Below are 570 nucleotides of genomic sequence, written 5' to 3'. Positions count from 1 at the left end.
TACGCTCCTCTGGAGCCAGAACGTGTCTCCAGCATCTGGTAGCCTCGTCCCGAGCTCTGCGACGCTCCTGAGCGGCCTTTTAATCCCCCAAGCCTGAATTCTCTCATGAGTGTGGAGCCACTTACCTATCTTTATGGTAGGGATGATATCATCTTTATAATAATAAAAATTTGCCTGTAATCTTTGAGGTAGGTCTCTATGATAGCACCCTGACGTGCAGAGGTGATTGCACTCGTTTTTAGCCTGAGCAACCCACGGTACAGCAGCCCTGCCTGTGCCCAGTCACACACTGGTCATAAGCCGCTCTTACTGTGAATGTCTCCTGACAGCACCATGCCTTGCTGCTCTCCCGTTGGGCGTATTACCTGCTGGCTCCTGGTAAGCACCAGTTTGTGATCCCAGATACCAGCCTTCAGTTTATCATGTAAGCTACTTACTAATCATTTTGTTCATGCAGCTAATTACTTTCTCCTAGCTTTAATTTACTTCAGTGCTATTTAGATTATTTCAGAATAATGTAAACTTAGTAAAGCTTTGAGGATTGCTGTCTGAAGCTATTAATTACTCTTT

The sequence above is a fragment of the Antrostomus carolinensis genome, unplaced genomic scaffold (genome assembly GCF_000700745.2).
Source record: "Antrostomus carolinensis isolate BGI_N321 unplaced genomic scaffold, ASM70074v2 scaffold8575, whole genome shotgun sequence".
Classification (NCBI taxonomy): Eukaryota; Metazoa; Chordata; class Aves; order Caprimulgiformes; family Caprimulgidae; genus Antrostomus; species Antrostomus carolinensis.
The sequence above is the reverse complement of the archived record's forward strand: the minus strand, read 5'-3'. Positions refer to the sequence as shown.